The 10,585-nt window shown below is 46.1% G+C and overlaps 1 long non-coding RNA gene across 1 annotated transcript; it reads left to right on the forward strand.

The window, feature by feature from the left end:
* The first annotated feature begins 6,757 nt into the window (after positions 1 to 6,757).
* Positions 6,758 to 9,152, forward strand: LOC114701989. Its single transcript, XR_003735910.2, has 3 exons — positions 6,758 to 7,001; positions 7,474 to 7,639; positions 8,168 to 9,152. It is a non-coding gene; the product is annotated as an uncharacterized LOC114701989 (long non-coding RNA).
* Positions 9,153 to 10,585: the final 1,433 nt, after the last annotated feature.

Genomic DNA, 10,585 nt, shown 5'->3' on the forward strand with positions numbered 1-10,585 from the left:
CAATTTTCAAAGAACCGAAAATTGCACTTTCACCACATCACACTTTGGGGGAGTAGATGTTGCTATTTATAGTCCCTGGCATCATCAACCACAGTGGCACTCCATTCTCTGCCCGTCCCTCCTCTTTGTCCCCTCTCTGCCATCTTCTCTGGGGCCATGGATACGCACAAGCACCAGTGATACACATCGGCCCCGAGCCTTTGAAAAGTGGTTTCGCATTTACAGTCATCTCTCCTGGAGACAGGTCTTCACATGACTAATTGCGTTCGGCAGAAACCACTGTTTCAAGCCAGCTGACGACATGGCGTCTGATTCAGGTTCCATCTCTCCCAGTCTCCACCTTCCCTCCCTTCCTCTCTCTCTGTAACTTTAAGTCCTTTTTTGGGGCTGACGTGTGAAGTGATCTCAGACACTTTTCTGAGTATTCTTTTTTTTTTTTTTTTTTTTGAGACAAGGTCTTATGAACCTCAGCTGGCCTCAGACTCATAGCAATCCCTTTGTCTCCACCTTGTGAATTCTGGGATGCCAGGCATGTGCCACTGTGCCCTCATTCCAGCTGGACATTAGACAAGGCATTAGAAAAGCTGAGTTGTGACTGCTCAAGCATGGACATGAGGGTCCAGCAGATCTAGCCCTAACACTGCACATATGAGTTAATAGGTTTTTTTTTTGTTGTTGTTGATTTGAACAGCTAGTAGTTGAAAAATACATCTTCTGGCCCACATCATCCTCAGTGCCTGTTCTTAACATCCATGGGACTTTATTACATGGCGTAGGCTTACTATATCATTGTGTGAAAACCATCTATTTCCGGCCTCACCTGACAAGTGTGTACAGCAAGAATACCTGCTTTGTTGGTGCTATGAGGGTGTTGTGATCTAGTGTAGAGAGTATGTTCATGGTCTCACCCTCTGGAGAGCGAGTGTTCTCAAGTGATGCTACGTGCCATGATGTCCTTTGTTTCCTCGTGGTCTGAGCAGAGCCTAGCATACATTAGGTACTCAATAAAGGCATCCCTGTGTACAATGGAGGAATAGCTGAGATAGTATCACACCGGTAGGGTGCTTTTCCTGACTTGTACAAAGATGCAAATCCCTATAGAGGGAGAGCAGCTCCATTTGAAATTCTATTTTTTCTCTGCACCCCAGCTCCCCTGGCCAGTCCTCAGTGCCTTCTTGGGAATTCCCAGTTATTTCTTGCATCCGATTCAGGCTTCAGTCCCCACCAATAACTCATTAGGAGCTAAACTTGGCCCCTTAAAGCCTTGTCTGGAGAAGCCCACTTTCCAGGTGGGGCAGGGAGTGTAGAAAGGTAGCTGAGGCAGAGGTCACCTACGGAGAGGGCTCCCCCTGGGGAGAACTGGTGGGCAAAGGCAGTGTCAACCCTTTACATGGAAGTTATCTCCTCTTGTGTCTTCAGTCTTCATAAAAGTCGTGTGTTTTCATATCTGTGATACCTACTGAATTCAAACAAGGGTGACATGTACACAACTAGAAGAGATGACTGATACGGACTAGGTAGAGAATGCCAGAGTCTTCATCACAGGAATAGAACACGTGATACATCCCCAGCTCCAGGAATCCTGATGTGTATCGGGGAAAGCACTGGGCTCCTTACAGTCGCTCAGATAGTCCCTGGAACCAGCTACTTAAACTTCAGCTTGCAGCCCTGTTTAGGGCCATGTAACTGCATGTGGGGCTGTGAGAGAGTTAGCAACAGGAAGATGCTCTTGAACACGCAGCAGCCAACAATGAACTTAAAATCTCACGTGTGATGAGCCCCGGGGGCTCTGGCAGAGCTTGGGTGAATTATATTATGTGACCTCACTGCAGCTTTGGTTCTGGACACACACAGTGTGCCCTTTTCCCTGCTTTTCTAGTAAAATAATGATTTCACTGTGCAAAAATGAAGGTTGTTCCCACTGTCATGTTCGTATGTAAGCATCGTATGTATTTGGATTTGTATTGTATTGTTAGACCATTTGACTTCAAATATGATTGTCTGATGTGCTTAAGTTTCACAAAAAGTTATTAATGAATTCTGGCTTGGGATTAGGACCGAATTTCCATCAGTTTCTTAAAAGGCCCTTAATATAGTCTGCCATTTTGAACTATGTATTTGCATGGAATAATGTTTTTTGCATTGACAGTTAAAAATATCAAAATATCGATCAACTCTGAAAAACAATGAAGATGTCCTGCAGAATCAAATACTAAGCATGATCTAATTTTCCATGAAGTAAACACACCCACCTCATGAATAAATATGCAAATTTCCACCTTTAATCAATGGTAAAATTATATGTGTACCAAAGAATTGTTTGGAGAGGCATTTCTTTATAATGGTTTGATTTGTATACCTGTTCCATATACCTATGTGTGTGAGATCGTATACATATTTCTCAGGGATCACAAGTGGTAGAAATTTAAGAAACTCTTAGACCCAAGACTTGGAGACACAGGTAAAAGGAAAACTAAGTAATATAAGAAATCTAAAACACCTGGTGTCTTTGTTAGGGTTTCTATTGCTGTGAAGAGACACCATGACCACAGCAACTCTTATAAGGAAAACATTTAATTGAGGTGGCTTCCAGTTCAGAGATTTAGTCCATTATTATCATGATGCGACATAGTGATGTGCAGGCAGGCATAGTGCTTGAGGGGTAGCTGAGTGTCCTACGCCTTTGACTTGCAGGGAACAGGAAGTAAACTGAGACCCTGGGCATGGCTTGAGCATGTATGAGACCTGAAAGCCCGCCTCCACAGTGACACACTTCCTCCAACAAGGTCACACCCACCCCAACAAAGACACACCTCCCAATAGTGCCACGCTTTATGAGAGTGTGGGGCCAATGACATTCAAATTGGCACACCTGGTGTGTGACAAGAACCCAGGGCATGGTGATTCTCTTTCTCTTAGGTGACCATCTGTAGCATGGGCCAGTTCTTGGCTTTTTCTCCGTTCCTTTCCTTTTCATTTTCTTTAAGTAAAGAAGATGATGATCCTTTTAGAAGCTTCTTTCCTGCAAGCTGCCTATGTCCTAATCCCCCCAATTTGCAAGTATGTTTCCATACACACCCAAAGGCAAAGCCAGGAGGTTGACGTCATCACAAGTCTTTGTAAGTCAGAGACCAGGGAGACAGTGAGAGGAGAGGCGTGATGACAGAGGCAGTTGCTGGAGTACAGTGAGGGCCGAGGTAAACGAGGAAAGGAGAGGGTCCATGAGCCAAGAAACGGAGGCGGTTTCCACAACTGGAAAAGGCAGACCATGGCTTCCCCCAAGACGCCAGAAAAAAAAAAAAAAGGCAGCCTTTCCTAAACTTTGAGTTTTGAATATCCAGCCTCCAGAGCAGCAAGATCACATATTTGTGGCACTGTAAACCACTGTATTTATGATAATTTGCCGTAATAGGAAGTCCATGCAAATGTACCTCTTCCATTTAAAAATTTCCCTGTAGGATTTTTTTTCTTTTAGGAGAACGGACAGAATTCATCTTTGGGGGTCTTTCCTCTAGTGTTAACACATTTTTTTTTTTTTTTTGCAGTGAAAAGTGTGTCTCCAGTGACTTTCATATTACCAAGTTCCATTTCCCCTTCTTCCTCCTGACCCCAGCTTCACACTAAGATCAGAGAAGGCCCTGTAGTTACTGAGCACGTACCTCCCCTCTACCCTATTTTCGGATCCAGAGCCCAGCATATCTTGGTTTAGATAACGCTTTTTTAAATCTCTCACGCCCGAGATCACTTCTTCATGCACTGCGGTCAATCTACGAGCTTTACCCCTACCCCATCACAGCTCCCTCCTGTCTCTCTCTAGCCACTCTCAGGGAATCCTATAGGGTCCTGCCACTCTCTCCTTACTTTCCAGTGGCTTTTCTCGGCTCATTGCTCATCTCAGATACTGCAGAAGATGTCTGGGACCTGTTGGTCCTTCCCAAACTATTTTGCCATCCGCTGTCACCGCACCCTGTCGGGTATCATACATATGAGTTTCTTTCTAGTTCCTCTACTATTCCTTTTTGTTCTGGTTCTGACTGCACAGCCCGCCCAGTTCCCTTCCCTTTTGTCCCCTTGTTCCATTGTGAGCTCAGCTAGTGCCATCCACGCCGTTGGCTTTCATTGTCAACTTGAGACAACCCAGAACTGCCTGGAAAGGGAATCTCAGCAAGGGACTGTCTAGACCAGGCTGGCATGTGGGCATGTCTGCGGGGAAGGGGGATTGTCTTAATTGCCTTTTTCGATATTGGAAAATTCAGCTCGGAAGTGGGAGGCACCATTCCCCAGTCTGGAAGGCAGAGGAGTAGATAGAGAAGGCTAGCTGAGTACTTAGCATGTACCGACTGTGACTAGTTGCTTCAGGTTCCTGCCTTGACTTCTCTACAATGATGGACTACAACCTTGAACTGTGAATCAAAATAGACTATTTCCTAAGTTGATTTTTGTGTTTGTCACAGGAAATTAAGACACATTTTTTTTTTAAAAAAAAGTTCACTTACTGCTGATTTTGTTTTTAAAATCACACATAAACCGTTGGAACCGCTCAGTACCAGAAAGGCCTTGTTAGGGTCGAAGGATGTTTCTATCTTATGAAGATGGCAGGAGGCTGGACCCTCCCTTACTCCAGCAGCCGAAGAGGTCAGCTTCTCATTAGCCAGCATTTCTTGCTCACACACGCATTGGCCTCAGGCTGTGAATTTGAAGCGGATGCTGCAAGAACACCAGATACGCTTGGCTGGGGTGGCAGCATCCATTTCTCCATGGTTTTACAGTTTGAGCTGAGGTGTCTCCCACATTTGCACACCTCCTCCCAGGCTGGTGGTGCTCTTTGGGGAGGTCGTGGAACCTTTGGGACAGAGAGCCTTGCTGGCAGAAGCAGGTCACTAGGGGTGGGCCTTGAAGGCTATAGCCATTTCTGGCTCTGCTCTCGCTCCCTCCGTGTTCGGATGCAATCCATGTGAATAGCTACTTCTGGCCCTGCTACCACAGATGAACCATCCCCTCCATCACACCTCCCTCACCACTTTGCACCAACACAATTGTGCTCAAGCATAGTAAGTGTTTTCTTGCTTATGGTGCTTTTTATCCCATATGTTATCACAACAATAAGAAGGTAATGCACATACACAGAACCCACCGTGGCAGACCGGGTCCTGGCGGGTGTCTCCAGCCCACGAAAAGTTTATTTAGGCAGAAAGCTTGTGGCATGTCTGTTTCGGACCCTGGCTCTCTGACCTACCACACTCTCTTCTCTTTTCTGAGTTAAGCTCTTCAGCCTTCCAAACAGTCCATCCATCCTACTTCCTCCACATCTTCTAAGGTCACTTTTCTGTGCACAGTTCCTCAGCTGATAGCGTAACACACCCACATTCCACCAATTTTTTTTAAAGGCTTCTTTGATTTTTCCCTAGAATGAATCTTTTGTTCCTCCTTCTGCTCTCTACTTGAAACAGAAGTCGCTGAGGTTCTGGACCAAAAGCTGCAGAGATGTTGCAATGCGCACAGTTTACCCTAACGCTTTCATCATCCTACTTCCTAGTAGGGTTACTTGCTCTGTATCTGTTCCGTAAAAGACTGTGAGCTCATAGAAGGAGGAGCTCTAAGGACCCCGGGGCTAGTGGGCTCAGGCCAATGGAGGAAAGGATGCGTTTGGGGTCAGAGAGGAAATGCTTCCTCACTAAGTGCCTTATGTGTGCTAGAGGCCTGCTGAGGGCCCTTGCACAAAGTATGCATTAATCCCCACTGCTGTACTAAGAGGTGCCCCCACTTTAAAGAAGAGGAAACAGTGCTCCTAGAGGTTAAATGCCTTTCACTGGAACATACATCCTAGGAAATGCAGAGTGCACTTGACACTAGACCTGTCCGATTCCAAGAATCTCTATCAAATGAAGATTATAGTGCTATGTAATGCAAACAAGAACGTGTCTTTCTATCATTTATTCATTCAACAAATAACTTAGTGAGAATTAGTGTGTGTGTGTGTGTGTGTGTGTGTGTTATATGTGCATGTTGTGTGGGTGTGTTTGACTGTGTAGTAACGTGTGAAGGTTGACTTTAGAATGTCTTCTTTGGTCTCTTCTTCATCTTATTGTTTTGGGGACAGGGCCTATCACCGAACTCAGAGCTTACTGTTTGCTGGCCAGTGAGCCTCTGGGATCCTTCTAGCTCTGCCCACACTCCCCCAGTGCTGCAGTTGCAGGTCCACAACACTCTCCACTTGGCTTTTATGTGGATTCTGGGGATCTCATGACTGCAGCACACACCTAGACATTCCGCCCAGCCTATCTAGGGGAATTCTTATTTTGTGTAGGCACTGAACTAGTGGATGGAAGTAATACAAGGACTCAAGCAGTCCTAGCTGCTGACCTCACAAAAGTCCATAATTTACAATGTCAGTCCGCCTCTAAGAAGTTGTTAACTTTGTCATTATTCATTCCATCATCCATTCATCCATCTATAATTCATTCATTCTTCTATCCATCTCAATGCACCCGTCTGTCTGTCCAGCATCTTCTCATTTAGTAGATTCACTTTTAAGCATGCATTTTTACACTCCAGTTACATACTCAGTTAACCATTCTGTAACTCTTTCCTCTCATTCATTAAACCACTTAGATGTTTATTCCTTGGAGCACTCATTTAATTACTCATTTTGATTCGTTCTTCTATTCACTCATTCACTCCCTTGGTCTACTTAATCATATGCTAATTCGTTTTCTCACTCTCTCATCCTTGTGTTCACTTTTTCCAGTGTTTTAGTCATCGGACATTTTCTGAACCTGTTCTGGGCCCCACAGGGCAGGCATGAGTATCTACAGACTGCACTGGAGGGTTATACTGGTCCTTTTCTTCCTTTTCAAGCCCTAGAAGAGGAGTCTTCTGTGGCACGCATCTTGTAGGAGTACTGAGAACTCCGAAGAGCCCAGGCATGCGCAGCACCTGCCATTCTCAGATGAGGCAACGCATCTTCCCACAAGATGTCACCTGTGGCCACCTCCCAAAAAGTGAGCATCTGAGAGAAGCTGCCAGCTCTCGGCTTTCCCGGTCCTCCTTCCTTAGTTCAGACTCCCCTGAAGCTATTGGCCTCGGCTAGCTCTGGGCAGGGGCTGAGCAGTGATGTGCTGGGTGGAGGCAACACCGCGAGCGAGATACGAAGCCTGTTCTGTGGGGCTTATCTCAGGCCTATGAGGCAACCGACGCTTGGCGATCTCATCAGCAACTGTTGTTTTTGTACTACTTATCTGAGGATGGAGGTGGGGGTGGGGAGGTAGGAATGGGCTTGAGTTGCAGCTGAAGGAATTTAGATCAGGCACCTGGAAGAACTTCTCAGCGTTCAAGGCTGCAAGGCCAAAGGGAGGTAACACAGTTTCCCCTTAACTTGAATCCATGATATAGTAGTACCTGTTATGTGCAAGCATTCCAAAATTGTGCATTGAACTGGGAGCCAAAGCCGTTTTGTCTCTGTTTTCCCGTCAGAGCCTCATTGTCCTTATCAGCTTTAGAGGGTTGTGAGGAGGGCTGAATGAGGTGACATATGACAGTCATTAGTCCCATCCATACCTGGCTCACCACATGTGATGGAAGGACATGTGACATGCAGACTCTGAAGATCCCAGGACCCATCACATGACGTCCCAGACAGGTGAGCGGGCTGTTGTTTTATGTAGGGTTGACGTGGGCTGGGGGCACGGAGACAGAGTCTCATCTTGCAGCTCATTCTGGTCTCTAACTCAGAACTCTAGCCTTAGCCTCCCTAATGCTGGGATTCCAGGCATGGACCATGACATCTAGCTAACAGCCATGGAGCTGTAGAGCTTGGGGGCAGCCTTAGGAGAAGATTGGAAAGGAAGAGGGGAGGGAGGATGGGAAGAGTGGCTGAAAAAGTGAGGACACGTGATCATCGGCAAGGTCGTCCCCGACCACCACAGGAGAGACTTGTGAAAGACAACAGAGACATCGGAGGATTTTCAGCAGGGAAACGCACCTTCAAGCTATTGGGAAAGACCTTGTGGCTGTGGTAGAAGGGGGTTCTGGAAGGTTAGCCTGGGGGTGCTCGCTGAAGCTGCAGAGCACTCAGGGGCAGGCACATCTTTGCTGCAGTAGGAGGGGCAGTAGATCTGGGGAGAGCGACACCACCAGACAGACCCAGGTTGTCCCTTCTCATCCATAGACAGAACTCCAAGCTCCATTGGAAGAGGAGTGGACCCGTGTCTCCAGGACTTACCTGTGCCACTGTTTGGTCGGCTGATTTTGCTGGAAGTCTGTGAAAAGACACTAAGCGCATGGGAGTCTAGCCTTTAACAGCTGAGCCGTCTCTCCAGCCCCAGTGATTCTTTGAGAAGATTTATTATTATTGTTATTATTATTATTGTTATTATTATTATCTAGCACAGACTGTGGGTCTGGGATCACTCGAGACTCGGGGAGTTTAATAAGGACGCCGACAAAAAGTCATTGAAGGTCTGAGCATGGGCAGTAGGGTCATCAGGCAACAAAGTTTTGGCATTTCTGCTAATGTATCGGCTCCCATGTCCCCAGTCTCAGCTGGCTTCTCCTGCATCCTCTTGCCTACCCCATGTACTCACATGGATGGTGAGACTCAACACCTTTCTCCGAAATCCACTAATAGTCATTCTGTTATACAAGACTTTGCTAGTACAAAGGGCTTTGCCGGTATGACCAATTTTCCCGAAGATTTAGGGACTGCAAATACATTACTTTTCAACGAATCAATCCTTGCTCTTCTTCAAGAGTCTGTGCCTGTCAAGTGTCTTAGCAGAGGTCTCCCTCCCACTGTATGTAGCTCCACTTCTGGAACCCTGTCCCTGCATGGTAAATAAGATAGTTTGAGCTGTTAGTAGCCTTTGTCCTTCTTGGTCACAGCTAAAATCACATGGATGCAGTCTGATTTTCCTGCTACCATGTAAGAGCCTTGGTAGGACCCATCAAGAATGTTTTAGAAACAGGAATGAGATCTTCCAGCCACTACCATCATATATTATTACCTGCATATTCAAGAGGAAAGGAAGATAGTTAATTTTATTTCATGTTGCACGGGATGCTAAATAATAGCAGAATAATAACCAAATACCTAGTTTGGAAAACTGATGATTGGCATGAGCTTTTGAGGCAGATAAAATGGCTTTGAACCTTTACCTTGTGTATCATTGAATACAATGTAGCCCTCATACCTGTATAATGGGCACATCAATAGAACATAGAGTGGGATGGGTAATTGTGGACCCTAGGACTAGACTTCTGAACTCAGATCTCAGCTTGCTACTTATTGTAGTAATCCTGCATCCATAACCTATCCCCCCTTCTTCAAATGCAAAACAATAACAGTACCGGTTACCTTCCAGGTGTGCTGGGAGGATGTCGTGAGTTAGAACAGTCATCAGTAGCTGGCATACACTAAGGCCATGAGGTTAGTGCACATCATTGCATGTCTGAGAGAGAGAGAGAGAGAGAGAGAGAGAGAGAGAGAGAGAGAGAGAGAGAGAGAGAGAGAGAGAGAATAAATACGTGTAAGGTATAGGCTTAGCATAGATCTGGCAAAGTCCTAGCTGTTCAGTACTTAGTAGCAATCGTCAGGATTCTACAGTTCATCACATTAAAGAAGGAAGGAGCCATTAGTGATGTAGTTCACATGTCAGTCATGAAGAATGACATCAGCTGATTAGAAGAACTCTTGAGACAACAGTGTGGCCCTCTCTGAAGAAGAGTACCCTCCTCCTTGTGGCCATCCCTGCGCTCTAGGTAGCCTTGACTCAGGAGCCTGAGGAGTCCCATTGTGAACGGGCCAGCACCCATGTGTTTCAGACTGCTCTAACATTGCAGTTCGAGACCCATGCCACCACACACAACTTTCATGTGGGTTCTAGAGGTCCAAACTCAGGTCCTCATAACAGCGCAGCAAACTTTAGGATGCTGTAAGCAATTTACTTCATGTATATTTCCCTTTTCATGGGTGCATCCTCAACAAATCTTAAAAAGCTTCCAGTAGTAGCAAATATGCATTCTAATTGACCAAGATCTATCATGTCATACCTTAATAACTATTATTATTTTCTTTCTTGTGGGTACATAAAATATTGGTTCGTCTGACAAGGGCTGGCTTATCCACTTGGCTTCCAGTTTCTGAACACTTGTCCCCCTTGCAAGGGCCATGGGAAGAGAGATGGGGACTGAGGTTCTGAGCTGGAGCTGGCCACAGTCTTCCTTAAGATGAGACCTTTGCCTGGGGCTGGAGGGCCTGCCAGACCTCCCATGTTCTCACCTCAACATCAGATTACCTGAAAGATCTGCTCTGGGCTTCTCTGGTGGCCTGGGCTTGGCTTGTCCTCAGGTGCCAGGCAAGTCAGCTTGCTTCATCCCAACAAGTCGCAACCATCTGGGCTGAGCCTCACCCTTGAGAGTTCAAGAGATAGGCCTGGATTGGGCAGGTGAGTTCGGCTGATAAGGTAGATGGGGTAACTTCTGACCAGCACCACCTGATACAGAATCTGGGTTTGCATTTTTTTCAGCTCAGGACATGGGCAAGGAAAAGAAGGGTCGAGACGGGACAGGTATTTTGTGAAAGCAACAA

Source organism: Peromyscus leucopus, chromosome 16_21 (genome assembly GCF_004664715.2).
Source record: "Peromyscus leucopus breed LL Stock chromosome 16_21, UCI_PerLeu_2.1, whole genome shotgun sequence".
Lineage (NCBI taxonomy): Eukaryota > Metazoa > Chordata > Mammalia > Rodentia > Cricetidae > Peromyscus > Peromyscus leucopus.